Source organism: Pan paniscus, chromosome 2 (assembly GCF_029289425.2).
Source record: "Pan paniscus chromosome 2, NHGRI_mPanPan1-v2.0_pri, whole genome shotgun sequence".
Taxonomy (NCBI): domain Eukaryota; kingdom Metazoa; phylum Chordata; class Mammalia; order Primates; family Hominidae; genus Pan; species Pan paniscus.
Genome location: NC_085926.1, coordinates 168,861,345 through 168,877,305, shown reverse-complemented (window position 1 = coordinate 168,877,305; position 15,961 = coordinate 168,861,345). Strand labels below are relative to the sequence as shown.

General features: G+C 35.7%; 1 non-coding gene across 1 annotated transcript; it reads left to right on the top strand.

The window, feature by feature from the left end:
* The first annotated feature begins 913 nt into the window (after positions 1 to 913).
* On the top strand, positions 914 to 1,077 carry LOC112439520 (U1 spliceosomal RNA). Its single transcript, XR_003027789.1, has one exon. It is a non-coding gene; the product is annotated as a U1 spliceosomal RNA (small nuclear RNA).
* The last annotated feature ends 14,884 nt before the right edge of the window (positions 1,078 to 15,961 follow it).

Sequence of the window (15,961 nt, the reverse complement as noted above, 5' to 3'; positions counted from 1 at the left end):
CAGACCCTGAAGTTTTCTGCCTCAGAGAAATTTAAGTACCTTATATTGTTCCCCTTCTACAACTTTTTCCTTGCAGAGATACATGTGAGTTGACAAGAAACATTAAAGGGAAATAAGAAAGAAGCCAATAAAGCTTTATAGGAGGACCAAAGAACTAGCTTACTATAATAAAAAAATTTTAAGTCTTCAAGGGTATACATCATAATAAAAAATAAAATTGACCGTAATTAATTAAATTTAATCCCAGGGAAATTAGATGTGAATTTGAACACCTAACTTTCCATGTACTCTCTCATTTTTGTGGAAGTGTTTCTATACTCTAATGTCTTTACAAATGTGATTTTTCTCTTAGCTCGTTTGAAGTATGAGAATTAGAGTTTTTGGTCTCGCATTCACCTGCTACATCTAGGATTGCCCACTGTCATGACTCCCAGGAAAATGTCCTATCTTAGCTTCCTCCTCCCTACTTTCCTCTACATGGTCAGCACTGTAATGCAGCTAAGATATAGTAAGGCATTGCTCCCTCCCCCTACACTTCAAGGAGTTCACAGTCTAATGGGGAGTTCAGGAAGGCCAGAGTATTAATATCTCCATCTGTGTCTTTTGCCTTCCATGAACCTGGGTTTCGAGCCCTCTCTTGTAAAATGGGCACAGTAATATTACCTACCTCAGGGAGTTGTGGGGATTAAACATGAAGTGCTAAGCATAGTGCCTGGTACAAAGACAGTACTCAATAAATGCTACCTAAAACTAGTATTCATAGCAATACTGTTAGGATAAAGAATGATCATATATGAGATAGTTCCAAATTTTTGTTTTTTTAAAAAAAAAAGAGTTTTATAAGTTCAAGATAATATTTTCTTACTTCAAAGAAACAATCTCACAACGAGGGAATGGTAAGAATCAGGAGAGATTACTAACCTGGCAGAGGAGCTATCACAATCACAAAGGTGGTTTTTCCAGGGCACGGCTCATCCATTACACTCCGGATGTGCTGACCCCTGCCATTTCCCCAAATGTGGGAAACCCAACTGCACAGTTTGTAGTAGTGGGTGACTCTGTTCATGCGCTCCCCTGAAAAAAACAACAACAACAAAGAATCAGAAGAGATACTAGGCTATCTAATTCCTAAATCCAAACCTGATATTTCTAAGTAAGATTATAAGAATTTTTATTGCATTTTCTGAATTTGCTTTTGCATAAGTTATGTTATTTTTACAGGGTCTATATGTACTATTATTTCTTAGAATAATACTAATTATAAAACAAAATTCTGTATATCACATTTAAATGTAATTTAATAGAATTATAATCACAAGACAAGAACAAACTTTGTTGATAATCCTCAGTAATTGCGAAAGGGGTATATACATGTAGGCCAGCATACATGCATAAACTACTTCTTATTGCTAGTCTAATTGTTCCATATGTAGCAAATACAGCAGTTCAGCAATATCTTGTGCTTACAGGGTCCTAAGCAGAGGTGATGAGTCAAGTGTAAATATATATATATATATTTTTTTTTTCATGGCAATTGTATATTAGTAACCTGGGGAGAAAAGGTTTATTGACAACCACTCTGATCCATCTGCTGCTATTTTTACTGCTAATTTGGTGCACATTAAAAAGAATGATCATGAAAAGATATTACTTTAAGTTAAAAGTATATATATATATACACACACACATATATATACAATAGTTTGATATCAATAAATACATTTCTGAATGCTTAGTGTTGCTTCATTTATATAGAAAAAAACACTTTAAAAACTGATATTGGTTTATTATATATACTTATTTCCTTCTCACAGTACTTTCCCATTCTCATTTTAGAAATAAAATGTGAATGATTTTTTAAGGCCAAATTTTATTCCCATCTGGCAGTTGTTTTGATTATAAGTAGTGGAAAAACTAACCACAAGATTAAATAAGAACAGTAGAAGAGAAATGAATGACTCCGTTTGATGGAAATAATTTAATTGAGCAAATATTTAGTTGAGTTCCTTTTATGAACAAGATACTTTGTTAAAGTTCTGTGAAACATAAAGCTCTCATAAAAGAGCTAAGATTTGAAAACAACTAGTTATAGTACTATAAGGAGTGTAGTAAGAGTATAGAAAGTATACATAAGTGGTTTTCAAATTTTTAAGTTGACACCTTAAATTTTTTGTCAAATATTTGAAAATCTGCAAAAGATGCAATTTTTTAGAATATAGTATATATTAGCATTTTTAAAAATTACCGTGCTATTTATTTAATTGAATTTAAAAACTATAGTAATTTGTTACTACCCACCATCAAAAAAACAAAGACATTATGTATAAGCTTTTCATATCTATCTATATCTAGATATACCGATATCTAGATAGATAGATAGATAGATAGATAGATAGATAGATAGATAGATAGATAGATGCCTCCAGCTGCAAAGGACATGATTTCTTTTTTTTGCCTGCATAGTATTCCATGGTGTATATATATATCACACTTTCTTTATCCAATCAATCAACTATTGATGGACACTTTGATTCCATGATTTTGTTGTGAATAGGGCTGCATTAAACATACAAGCTCACATGTCTTTTAGACATAATATTTTTTTTCCTTTTGGTAGATGCCTAGTAGTGGGATTGCTGGGTTGAATGGTAGTTCTATTTTTCATTCTTTGAAGACTCTCCATACTGTTTTATTAATACATAGATGAACTAATTTACATTCCCACCAACAGTGTATAAGCATTCCCTTTTCTGTGTGTCCACACTAACGTCTCCTGTTTTTTGACTTCATAGTACTCATTCTGACTGATGTGAGATGTATCTCATTGTGGTTTTAATTTGCATTTCTCTGATGACTAGTGATGTTGAGAATTTTTCATATGTATGTTGGCCACTTGTATGTCTTCTTTCGAGGACATGTCTGTTCATGTCCTTTGCCCACTTTTTAATGGATTGTTTTTTCTTGTTGTTTGTGTTCCTTGTAGACTCTGGATATCAGTCCTTTGACAGATCCATAGTTTGCAAATATTTTCTCCCATTCTGTAGGTTGTCTGTTGACTCTACTGATTATTATTTTGTTGTGCGGAAGCTTTTTAGTTTAATTAAGCCTCATTTGTCTATTTTTGGTTTTGTTGCATTTGTTTTTGAGGTCTTAGTCATAAATACATTGCCTAGCCCAATGTCCAGAAGAGTTTTTCCTAGGTTTTCTTCTAGGGCTTTTATAGTTTCAAGTATTACATTTAGGTCTTTAATCCATTTTGAGTTATTTATATATAGTAAGAGTTAGGGGTCCCATTTCATTCTCTTGTATATGGCTGGCCTATTTTCCCAGCACCATTTATTGAATAGGGTATCCTTTCCCCATTGTTTATGTTTGTCAAAGATAAGTTGGTTATCGGCATGTGGATTTATTTCTGCGTTCTCTATTCTGTTCCATTGATCTATGTGTCTATTTCTGTGCCAGTACCATGCTGCTTTAGTCACTATAAGCTTGCAGTATAATTTGAAGTCAGATAATGTGATGCCTCTGACTTTGTTCTTCTTGCTTAGCATTGCTTTGACTATTCAGGCTATTTTTTGGTTCCATATAAACTTCAGGATTGTTTTTTCTAAATCTGTGAAGAATGATGTTATTAATTTGATAGGAATTGTGTTGGATCTGTATATTGCTTTGGGCAATTTGATCATTTTAATGATACTGATTCTTCCAATCCATAAGCAAGAGATGTTTTTCCATTTGTTTGTGTCATCTACTATTTTTTTCATCAGTGTTTTGTATTTCTCCTTGTAGAGGTCTTTCACCTCCTTGGTTAAATGTATAATCCTACTTTTTTTGTGTGCATGGCTATTGTAAATGGGATGGAGTTCTTCATTTGGTTCTCAGCTTCAGCATCATTGTTGTATAGATATGCAACTGATTTTTGTGCATTAATATTATGTCCTGAAACTTTACTGGAATTTTTTATAAGGATTAGCAGTCTTTTGAAGGAATCTTTAGAGTTTTCTAGGTATAAAATTATGTCATCAGTGAACAGAGATAATTTGACTTCCTCTTTTCCAATTTGGGTGCCTTTTATTTTTTCTCTTGCCTGATTTTTCTGGCTACGACTTCCAGTATTATGTTGAATAGAAGTCGTGAGAGTGGACATTCCTGTCTTATTCCAGTTCTTACAGGAAATGCTTTCAACTTTTCCCCATTCAGTATGATGTTAGCTGTGAGTTTGTTATATATGGCTCTTATTATTTTGAGGTATGTTCCTTCAATGCCTAGAGTCTTGAGAGTTTTTATCATGAAGGGATGTTGGATTTTGCTGAATGCTTTTCCTGTATCTATTTTTATGATCATATGGTTTACGTTTTTGTTTTCATTTTGTTTTAATTATCCATTCTTCATATTCAATTTTGGGGTTTTTAAAAAGTTTTTATTTTTAATTCTGCTTATGTGGCTAATCACATTTATTGATTTGCATATGTTGAATCATCCTTGCATTCCATGAAATAAAATCTACTTGATCACAATGAATTATCTTTTTGACATACTCTTGGATTTGGTTTGCTAGTATTCTGTTAAGGATCTTTGCATTTATGTTCATCAGGGATATTGTTCTGCAGTTTTTTGTTGTTCTTGTTGTGTCCTTGCCTGATTTTGGTATCAGGGATACTGATTTTGTAAAATGAGCTATGGAGAAATCCCTCATTCTCACTTTTTTGGAATAGTTTCAGTAAGATTGGTACTAGCTCTTCTTTGTATATCTCGTAAAATTTGGCTGTGAATCTGTCTGTTCCTGGGATTTTTTTGTTGAAAGACTTTTATTATTGCATCAATTTTATTAACTGTTATTGGTCTGATCCGGATTTCTGTACCTTTCTCATTCAGTCTTGGGAGGTTGTGTGTTTCCAGGAATGTATCCATTTCCTCTAGGTTTTCTAGTTTGTGTGCATAGAGGTACTTATAGTAACCTTTGATGATCTTTTATATTTCTTTGGTATCAGTCATAGTTTTACTTTTATCATTTATGAGTGTGCTTATTTGGTTTTGTTTGGTTTGTTTTTTGATACAGGGTCTTGTTCTATTGCCCAGGCTGGAGTGCAATGGCATGATCACAGCTCACTGCAGCCTCAGCCTTCTTGGCACAAGCAATTCTCCCGACTTACTCTCCCAAGTAGTTAGGAATACAGGTGTGCAACACTGCACCCAAGTAATTTTTAAAAAATTCTTTTGGGGAGACAGGATCCCACTATATTGCCAGGCTGGTCTTGAACTTCTGGGCTCAAGCTATCCTCCCACCTCAGCCTCCCAAAGTGCTGGATTACAGGTGTGAGCCACCATGCCCAGCCTGTGCTTATTTGAATATTCTCTTTTTTTCCTGGTTAAAGTGGCTAGCAGTCTATCAATTTGTTTATCGCTTCAAAAAACCAACTTTTTGTTTTGTTGATCCTTCATGTCATTGTTGAGTTTTGTTTTGTGTTTTTTTGTCTCAATCTCCTTTAGTTCTACTCCAATCTTTGTTACTTCTTTTCTTCTGCTAGCTTTGGGTTTTGTTTTGTTTTTCTTATTTTTTCCAAGTATCTTACTTTTTCTTCTTCTCCCTCAGGAATTGTTTTCCTGATTTCTTTGTGTAGGTTTTCATCTTTCTCTTGGATCTCACTGAACTTTCTTACAATCCAAATATTGAATTCTCTATCTGTCTTTTCAAAGTTTTCATTTGGGTTAGAATCCATTGCTAGAGAGCTAATGGATTCCTTTGGGGATGTCACAATATTCTGTTTCTTCATAGTGCTGAAGTTCTCATGCTGGCTCCTTCTCATCTGTCGAAGCTGTCACTTCATATTTTTTAATTTACTTTCATTTGGGTGGATTTTTTCTTCCTTCCTTGAGAGTGTGACTATTACATATATTGGGTAGGGTCCTTTGCTTTGCTTCTGTAATTTTTTCAGGAGACCAACGTCTGAATTTCATGGTTATAGATAGCCTTAGTGTAGTGGTTTTCTCAAATGCTAGTTGTAAGTTGTAGTAGCAGTGTGGTGTGTGTGTGTGTGTGTGTGGCCAGGCACACTGTCTACTACACATATGGGGAGGTGGAGGTCTCAGGAGGTTTATCTCATTTCTCAGTCAGCAGGAATTATATAAAGTTGTGCAGTTCACTACCTGCTAGTAGGTAGCACTTGTGGGTAAAAGTTGGTTGAACACTGTACAATAACGTCAGCAGAAATTGTGATGAGTTGTACAGCTTGATTTCCCAGCCAGTAGGTGGTACTTGGAGGAGAGAGGCAGTTGCAGTGGTGGCAGTGAAATTTTTACTTGACCTTTGTTGATTGGGGAAAAGTACTGGGGTACCTCTGGCACTGGACAGGGTATAGGGTTCCCAGGGGTCCCTTCCCAAGCTCTGCTGCTAAGGTAGCCACAGCAGGCAAAGCTGGGCTGGTCCAAGCACCAACCTTGGTGGGGACCTGGGGAAGCTCTCAGGCCATGGGGCCCCTCCTCCAGGGAGGAATGGAAGTGCCTCTACTGTGCCACAGAGCCCACTCAGGGGAAAGGGGCAGCCCTGGGTTTTCAACCCAGCAGGGGGCTGGGGCACACCCAGCAACAAGCCCAACTGGTTGGGCTAGTCACAAGCCTTCTGTGCCCAGATTTTCAAGGTATTCCAGGTATTCCAGACCATGAGACTCCCTGTGCAGAAGCTGTAGCTATCAGGTCATAGCTTTTGCCGTCCAGTCTCACAAAGGGAGGGACGCCTAGCTCCCCACCTCCACATGAACCCACACCATACTTTTCTCTGTGTTTTGACAGTGGGGTCTCTGCCCCTGCTCAAAATCAGGCCACAGACCTCATCTCCATACCTCTGGGTAGTGTGTTCAAGTCCTGAGGACCTGGGACAAGAGCAGTGGATTTGTCCTCTCGCCCCTCAAGATCAAGCACTGGCTGTGACAGGGGGATGAACTGCTCCCAGGCCACCAACAAACCACTCAGGGGGAGCAATGGAGGATATACTGTGACCCTCCACCCCTACTCCCTCCAGGAGGCCAAGCAAGCAGTCTTGAAAGGGACCATCAGGCATAGGGGTGTGTGATTCAACTGTAACCCCAGTCCTGTGGCAATGGTGATGAGGCCTATCTTGGGCATGTGAGCATACACTCGCCCTGCTCTCTCTCAGCCAGCAAAGAGCTGGAGCTGTAGCCACTTAGATCCAGACACAGAACTCTGGGGTGGGTAGGTGACCAGAGTCACATTTTGCTTCACTTGCCCAGCATATTGAAGCTTTTTGGGCTTCATGCAGATTCAAGCAGTGCCTCTGTGTGTTCTTCAGGCTGTTCCCTCTGCCAGGCCAAAGGTTTGTTGATGTCATGTGAACTCCTGTAGCTAGTATCTCAGAGGTCCACAGCAGGAACGTGGTGCTCTGAGGTTCCTTTACTCACTCCTTCCTTGGGTCTGGTCCAGGTCCAGGAGCAGGGTCCTGATGCCCAGTGATGCTGAGCAGCCAGCCCCGCTTCCTTCCTCTTTAACCATGCTGTCTTCTGTCACCTCTCTGTTAAATTTTGTTTTTTTCTCTTAAAACACTTGTTCAAAGTGTGAAGGTTTACTCAATATTTTGGTTCTTCTCCATGAGAGAAGGCACAATCCAGCTGCATCTAGTCAGCCATCTTTTAATCTCTCTACAAATCTTGATAAAATTTATTTTATCAAACTGTAAAAGTACTTATTTTAGAAATAGATCTCAATGAGAAATGTGGGGTTATTTTTCAATTAATTTATTAATAGATGGATATTCCCTATTGCTAAGGTAAAGCAGTATTAGGCATAAATTCTATTATTACTTTTTGCTAATATAGATGTAAGTTTTGAAAATCTTGTTTTTATTAATAAGTATATAGGAATGGAAGGATCAATGTCATTCAATTGCATGAATCATTTCCAAGTTATAGCCAAAAAGCTCATAAAAATTAATCATAAAAATAACTTTTAATAATCTATCAGCTAATAACTCAGTTGGGTTCTTCTTCAATTTTTTTGGAAGAACATACATTGCAAAAGAAATTGTTAGTCTTTTGTTACAGTCATTCCCTCACTTATTTTCTGGGCAAAAGGGCTTTAATAAGACTTAACAAAATACTAATTATATTGTTGAATCATTTACTTAGAGGCACTTTGATTAACCTGATATACTCAGAAAGAGTTGGGAGAATTGAAATATTATTAATTTTATGCATTTTTACATATATAAAATAAAACTCTTGTATCTTATCACATGCTCTATTTCCATTAAATTATTGGAACTTGGATTTTGCTTGTTAGCTTGTTCAGTTCATGGAAAATGTCTGTCATAACCTAATGAGCAAATCCAGTCCTCATCGTCAAACTAATTTTCCACATCAGGCTTACTTTCTATCTGACTTCATTTTTCAATTCCAGTAAGTACCTTAATACTTACCTGTAACAACTATCTCCCGTCTGAATCCCCATACTTACATAGGTAAACACTGATGAGGCATGGATACTTGCCATAAGCCTGTCTCCTGCATTTCTTACAGATATTTTGTTTTCTTTACCTTTACTGATCTTTCCCTCAGGAGCAATGTACTTTAAAAATAATTCGGTAAGATCTGCTACACAAAAGTGGACACTATCCAGTTATACAATGCCTGAATTCAAAATATCCTAACCCAGGCCAAAATATACAATTTCTTATGGCACTTTAGCTGAGGTATGCAGCATAGGTAAAATGATTTCCAATTATTATTTGGCCCTCTAAAGATTTAATATTCTGAGTGCACCAAGGTGAGTGTCAGGATCCAATGAGGATTATGACTTTCTTTTGCAAAGTGGGAGGATAATTATGAAAGAAGTATTGGAAAGAACTAGCCTAATACCCAACTGCAGCCACATTATTGAGCATGAAAGCAAACACTTTTGTCCACGAACAAGGGATAACATTTCCAATTTTGAAAATAGTTATACAACTTATTCATAAACTAAATACTATTGGAGGTGGGATTGAAGGTAGGGAAAAAACAAAACAAAGGATCCACCCAGAGGAGCCGCCATCCAAACAACAGGGTTTTGAAAGAGGAAAAACAAAATGGAGGGAAGGAAGTTATCAAAGATACATTATATTGACATTTTGCTGAACTGAAGAACAGGACTTGAGATTGAAAGTTAATTGTATGCCAAACACAACAAACAAACAAACCCCAAAATTTCATCATGAAATTTCCAAACAGCTGAGATTAAGAAAATATAATAGCACATAAACACATCTAGAAAGGAAAGCCAGATCACAAAGGAACAAAGCTCATAAAAACATGTAATAGCTGATCAGCAACTGTAGAAGCTAAAAAGCTGAGGAGAAATGCCTTCTGAAGAAATTCTGAAGAAAAACCATTTTCAATCTAGAATCCTATGTCTGGACATATTGATAATTGAGTGCAAAAGTAGAATAAAGATATGTGTGACATGCAAGGATTCAAAATTTTATCTCTTTTGGACATTTTCTCATGAAACTTGTAGAAGGTATATCCTACCAAAACAAAGTGTGGGGGAAAGGAAGACATGGGATTCAGAAAAAGCAGAGTTATGAAGTTCCAAGAGAGAAGTCATAGGTAGACAGCCAGCATCAGGGCCTAGAAAGCAACCAATTCAAATTGAAGCAAGGAAAATAAAGTTCTAGGGAAAAACAGAACTTAAGGATTATCTGATGTGTGTGGCTATATGAAGAATAATATGGAGCATTTAGAAAAAAAAATAGTGATAAATACATAGAAAGCTAAACAAATGAAAATATAACATAATTATTAGGTCCTGGGAAGAGAGTAGCATAAGAAAGAAAACATTATAATACCCTACTTGGCTTGGCAGTGAATGATTATTTACATAATTATGGAAAACACTGGATATTGTTATAATCCTTGTTTTGGAATAAAATTTATAGTAGGACTATATTATGAGATATGAGGAAAAGAAGAATGAGAAAGTATGGAAAAGAAAGCTCAATTATTGTTTATCATAATAACTTGTCAACACAAAACAACCCAAATCAATAAAGCAAGAAATACCAGCAAATATACTGGTATATGTGCTGGTAATTTTTCCTTTGCCCTTCCAAATCTATTTCTGTCCTTTCCAATGGGAGAGTGTGAGAATGTCTGTGTAGGATGAGGGAACAAAACAAATTGAGAAATAATTTTAGGGTGAGTGAGAGGAGAATAAGTGGACCATGAGAAACTTTGATATAAAAAAATCACAGGTAGATATATTAGGAAGGAGGCAGAAAGGTAAGAGGAAAATCAATAAAGCTGTAGAGACATTTTTAGACAGAGTAGGAAAGTTAAGGATGCTTGTATTAGGTGGACTAGCTCTTTTCAGCAGAGAAAGTATTACATAAGCTCATAACCTAGGCAGGTATGGGCTCCTATAAACCAGCTGCACCATAAACTTGAGACCTGATTATGGATTTATCAGCTGAGTCATCTTGGGTGGATCAAATAATCTAAAATTTCAATCATTTACTACCACATAAAATGAAAATAAAGGTAGCATGCTTGACTCGTAGGATTTTGTGAGAGAGAAATAATTGTTAAATTTTAAAAACTGAGATGTGCTATGCAACATGCAAATAATTTAGTCTTCAAATGGTGCATTCATCTGCTTGGGCTGCCATAACAAACACCATAGGCTGGATGGCTTAAACAACAGTAATTTATGTCTCACAATTCTGGAGAGTGGAAATTCCAAGAGGAAAGTGCCAGCTTATTTGGTTTCTGGTAAGGGCTCTCTTTCTGGCTTTTAGGTGGCCCCCTTCTCCCAGTGTACTCACATGGTAGAAAGGAATAGAGCTCTGGTATCCCTTCCTTTTCTTATAAAAGCATCAGCGGTACTGATGAGCCCCATTCTTATTACCTCATTTAACCTCCTTATAGGCCCTACCTCCAGATACAGTCACATTGGAGGTTAGAGCTTCAACAAATGAATTTTGGGGAGACACAAATATTCAATTCATAAAAAATGGTAAAGAGCTTTTATCTCCAGGAGAGAAAAAGAAAAGACATACTGTGGGAGGATGGGGGTAAAGGGCCAACCTGCTTTAGAGAAATTAGCATGTTTTAATATTAATCTATTTTAAAGAATGAAAATGTTACCCACTTTTGTTTTCTTTTGATGTTGTAGCCATTAAATAACACTGAAATACTTTCCAAAAAAAAAAACCTACCCATCAGTTTTCAAAGGACTCTATTTAAAAAAAAAAAAAAAAAGATATTTTGGAAAACAAGACTGGAGACAACTTGTATGGCCAGATACTAGAATTCAGACTTGCCAGATAAAATACAAGACACCTTGTTATATTTAAATTTCAGAATCTCAGTATGGAAGCACAAAAGACCCAGAAGAGTGAAAGCAATCTTGATCAAAAAGAACAAAATTGACAGCATCATACTAATACATTTCAAAACATATTAAAAAGCTATAGTAATCAAAACAGCATGGTACTGGCATAAAACCAGACACATTGGCCAATGAAATGGAATACAGAACCCAGAAATAAACCCACACATCTATAGTCAATTGATTTTCAACAGAGGTACCAAAAACATACAATGGTGAAAGGATAGTCTTGTCAATAAATAAATGATGGGGCCAGACACAGTGGCTCATGCCAGTAATCCCAGCACTTTGGGAAGCCAAGGTGAGAGTATTACTTGAGCCCAGGAGTTCAAGACCAGCCTAGACAACACATGAGACCTTGTCTCCATAAAAAAATAAAAAATAACTAGCTGGGCATGGTGGCACACACATGTAGTCCCAACTACTTGGGAGGTTGAGACAGAAAGATCACTTCAACCCAGCAGTTTGAAGCTGCAGTGAGCTATGAACATGCCACTGCACTCCAGCCTGGGTGACAGACTGAGACCTTGTCTCTAAAGGAAACCAAAAACAAATAAATAAATAAGTACAGTTGGAAAAACTGGATATCCACATGCAGAAGAATGAAATTGGACCCTTATTCCATCCCTTATAGAAGAATCAACTCAAAATGAATTAAAGGCATAAACACTAGATCTGAAACTATAAAACTACTGGAAGAAAACATAGGGCAAAAGCTCCAAGACATTCGTCTAGACAGTGATTTCTTGGATATGACCCCAAAAGCACAGGCAACAAAAGCAAAAATTGATCATGGAATTTCATTAAAGTAAAAACTTCTGCACAGCTAAGGAAACAATTAACAGAGTAAAGAGACAACCTACAGATGGGGAGAAAATATTTGCAAATCACACATTGGATAAGAGGCTGATATACAAAATACACAAGGAACTCAATCTACTCCATAACAAGAAAACAACCCAATTTAAAAATGGACAAAGGACCTAAATAGAAATTTCTCAAAAGAAGGCATACAAATGGCCAAAAGATATATGAAAAATGCTCAGTATCTCTAATCGTCAAAGAATTGCAAATTAAAATAACAATAAGATATCACCCCATACCTGTTAGACTGGCTATTATCAAAAAGAGGACAGATAAGAAGAGTTAGTGAGGATGTGGAGAAAAAGAAATGCTTGTACACTGCTGTTGGGAAAGTAAATTAATATAACCATTTTGGAAAACAACATAGAGGTTCCTTTAAAATCAAAAACTAGAATTACCATATGATCCAGCAATCCCACTTCTTGTGTTTATACCCAAGGAAATTGAAATCAGTGTGTCAAAGAGATGTTTGCACTCCCATGTTCATCACAGCATTACTCACAATAGCCAAGGCTTGAAAAAAACCATGATGCCCATCAACAGATGAATGTTTAAAATGTAGTGTATACACAAAATAGAATACTATTCAGTTTTTAGAAAGCATGAAATTCCATCATTTGTGACAACATGGATGAACCTGGAAGATATTATGCTAACTGAAGTAAGCCAGGTACAAAAAGACAACATTCTGCATGATCTCACTTACATGTGGAACCGAAAATAGTCAAACTCATAGAAGCAGAGAGTAGAATAGTGGTCACCAGAGCCTGTGGGTGGGTGCAGGTAAATCATTGATCCAAGAACACAAAGTTTCAGTTACACAGGAGGAGTCAGTTTTGGTGACCTATTGCACATAATAACTATAATTAATAATGAATTTAATGTATTGTAATATTTCAAAATAGCTAAAACAGTGAATTTTGGATGTACTAATCACACAGAAATGATAGGTATTTGAGGTGAATGTTAATTAGCCTGATTTGATCATTCTATAATTTATACATGTATCAAAGCATCATATTGTACTTCATAAATATATACAATTATTACTTGTCAATTAAAAATAAAATATATAAAATAAAAATAAATGAAATTTCAGAATCTTTTTTTTCTTTTGAGACAGGGTCTCACTCTGTCATCCAGTCTGGAGTGCAGTGGTACAATCTCAGCTCACTGCAACCTTTGCCTCCTGGGCTCGAGTGACCCTCCCAACTCAGCCTCCCAAGTAGCTGGGACCACAGATGCATGCCACTACCAAGCCTGACTAATTTTTTGTATTTTTGGTTGACATGGGTTTCACCATGTTGCCCAGGCTGGTCTTGAACTCCTGAGCTCAAGTGATCCTCCCACCTCGGCCTCCCAAAGTGTTGGGATTACAGGTGTGAGCCACTGTGCCTGGCCAAATTTCAGAACTGTATGCAATATCTGGAACATATACTAAAAAAAAAATTGTATATATATGAAATTCAAATGTAATTGGGTGTTCTGTTTTTTCATTTGCTGAATCTGGTAATACTAAAAAGTTTTCATTATAAAACTGTGGCATGGTAAAATATAAATACACAGGCACAATATTAAAAACTCAGAAACAGGCACAACCTCATAAAAGTAATTAATACTTAACCAAGTGTGGTAGCACAAGCCTGTAGTCCCAGCTAGGGATTCAGGAGGCTGAGGTAGAGGGATCACTTGAGCCCAAGAGTTCAAGTCCAGCCTGGGCAGCATAAGACGACCCTGGCTCTAAAATAAATAATAAAAATAATTAATACTTGATAATGTAGGTATTGCAAACAAGGAAGAAGTATATATAAGTTAATGTTGCTGAACATGTATTTACTAGTTAGGAAAATAAACTTAAATGCCTACCTTATGCTAACCAAAACAATTAGTGGCACATGGAGAAAAATGCCAAATTTATTTTTTTAAGAACCAAAAGAAAATGTGGATATTTATCTGATCTTGGGGTGCAAAATATCTTTCTAAATAAAAGCAAAAAAGAAAACAACTATAAGAGGAAAAAAATGACAGTTTTTCCTACCTACAAATTAAATATTTGTATATGTTTTGTAAAAATAAAAAATAAATAACAAAGTGAAAAAAAAATTCACCATATATAACAAAAGGAAGATATTCTTTTTTGGGGGGGCGGGGCAGGGGACAGATTCTCACTCTATTGCCCAGGCTGGCACAATCTTGGCTCGCTGCAACCTCCAAGGCAGATATTCTTAATGCCTAAAGAATGAGATGCCATTGTTTTCCCCATCAAATTGGCAAAGTTAAAAATGGTAAGGTTGGGTATCCCTAATCTGAAAATCCAAAATCTGAAATGCTCCAAAGTCCAAAACTTTTTGATCATCAACATGAGGCTCAAAAGAAATGCTCATTGGAGCAATCTGGATTTTCAGATTAGACATACTCAACTCGTAGGTATAGTGCAAATAATCCAAAACCTGAAATAATATCAAATCTGAAACACTCTGGTCTCAAGCATTTCAGATAAGGAATATTCAACCTGTATTACTGAGGTTGGCAAAAATGCTAAGAAAACAGGACCCTCATACACTGATGGAAGCATAAATTGGTATATGTAGCAAAAATATATTTCTGTAATGAAGAGTAAGAAAAGATATTTTTGGATGAAGAAAAGCCAGGAGATTTTTGTTGCCTGCAGACCTGTTCTAAAGGCTTAAAGGAAATATTAAAAAACAAAAAAACTGGGAAATTCAGGAATGAAGGAAAAGTAAAACAAATAGCAACATCTGGATAAATTACTTTTAAAAACTATTTTCATCTTAAGTTCTTTAAAACACATATATGCTTTACTGTTGAAAGCAAAAATTATAATATTATCTAGTAAGATTTTCAGTGCATATAGATATAATACATATGACCACTATGACATAAGGGCAGAGAGACAAAGTAACCTGTATGGTTTTAAGGCTTCTACATTTTACTTAAGTGAGTAATAATATTAACTTTAAGTAGACTGTGAATGGTTAGCTATATATGTTGTAATTCTTACAACCACCACTAGAAAAATAATACAAATAATACAAAGAGATATGACAAAAAGCCAATACATAAAATAAAATGGAATACTTAAAAAAATCAATAAAATGGTAGACATAAATCCAACTATAGCAATAATGATAAGTATAAATGGTCTAAACAATTAACAGAGATTGTACAATTGGGCATTACAGTAAGACTCAACTAACTATATTCTATCTACAAGATATCCACTGTAAATATAAACATATAGGTGGATTCAAAATAGAAGAATGAAAAAAAAAGAAGAAAGCTGGAGTAGCTATATTAATACCAGATAAAGTAAACTTCAGAACAACAAATGCAATGGAAGATAAAGAGAGATCTTATATAATAAAAGGTCAATTCACCAAGAAGATATAACAATCCTAAATATGCATGTACCTACCAAGAGTTTCAAAATATGTGAAGAAAAACTGATAGCAATGAAAGGGGAAAAAAATAGACAAATCTACCTTGTAGTTGAAGACTTTGACACCCCTTCTCAGTAACTGATAAAAACAAGTAGACAAAAAATCAGTAAGGATGTACAAGACCTGACCAACAAACAAATTAAGCTAATCGACATTTTAAAAACACTCTCCCCTTTAGCAGCAGAATACACATTCTTTTCAAGTGTACATGAAAGATTCACCAAAGTAGATCATATTCTGGGCCACAGAATATATCTTAA